Source organism: Propithecus coquereli, unplaced genomic scaffold (genome assembly GCF_000956105.1).
Source record: "Propithecus coquereli isolate 6110/MARCELLA unplaced genomic scaffold, Pcoq_1.0 Scaffold45, whole genome shotgun sequence".
NCBI classification, from domain to species: domain Eukaryota; kingdom Metazoa; phylum Chordata; class Mammalia; order Primates; family Indriidae; genus Propithecus; species Propithecus coquereli.
Genome location: NW_012150285.1, coordinates 764,627 through 765,649, shown reverse-complemented (window position 1 = coordinate 765,649; position 1,023 = coordinate 764,627). Strand labels below are relative to the sequence as shown.

General features: G+C 46.2%; 1 protein-coding gene across 1 annotated transcript in view; it reads right to left on the bottom strand.

The window, feature by feature from the left end:
* GPR88 (G protein-coupled receptor 88) overlaps positions 1–508 on the bottom strand; it is a 3,961-nt gene extending 3,453 nt beyond the window's left edge. Inside the window, exon 1 of the mRNA XM_012654870.1 lies at positions 147–508. The gene's annotated coding sequence lies outside the window, so the exon portion shown is untranslated. The remainder of the gene's footprint in view (positions 1–146) is intronic.
* Positions 509–1,023: the final 515 nt, after the last annotated feature.

The window sequence follows — 1,023 nt, the reverse complement described above, 5'->3', positions numbered from 1 at the left end:
CACACACACACACACACACACACACACACACACACACACACACACACACACACACAGAGGAATATTGCCAGCTGGAGCCTCTACTTTCCAGGAGAAAATAGAGATATCCCAGCTGGGAAAAATGCCTGGGGAAAGGGATGCAATACCTTGTGTTGGGGCCAGTCCTTAGCTGGCGATAGAGGGAGAGGGATTCCAGGAAATACCTCCTCAGCAACAGCATCTGTGGTCCAGAAATCAAGAGGAAAAACTCAGCTGGGATCAGTGCCAGGAGCAAGTGCCCGCTTCTCCGAAGCAGCATCCACACACATGGTCCTAGGCAGGAACCAGCAGCTGCAGGGAGACTTCTCAGGTGGCAGCAGGGCTGGAGAAAGTAAAGTGGCGCGCTGCAAGCCCAGGCGGTGGGCAGGCAGGCAGCAGCAGCAAGAATGCTTGGCTGCAGAAGCAGAAGCGGAGCTCCTGAGGAGAGCACCCCGTGCTCCGAAGCGAGAGTGGTGGCTGATGTGAACCCACTCGAAGCTCTCTCCTGCTCAGCTATACATCACCCGGAGAAGAGACAGCCTTTCCACGCTTGGCATGAATTATTCAATAGCTCCTAACTTGTGAAAGGAGGAAAAACATCTTGCTCAGAAAGCCCTGTAGTTAACGAGTTTCTCTTTTCTCTCTCCTTCCCTCATCACCTTCGTTTTCATCGTGCTTCATTTTTCTTTTCTTTCTTTTTTTCCTCTCCCTTCAATGTTAAAATAAAATTTAATATACTCCCAGTGTATTTCATCTCAACCTGATGCATTCTGGGGGCAAGATTTTTCTGAGAGATAAATACACTCCCAATACCTGGGACTGATCTCTTCATTTCCACATTTTTAGGGAGAATTACTTTATATTTTAATTGAAATTCATCTTTTCTTTGGTAAACTGGGACATGGATAATTATCCACAGAAAATCTCCAATCTTCAATTTAAATCATAATTTCAGTTTTCTCTCATCACCAAACTCCTTTCCAGTTTGGCTTGTGTTTTACTAAA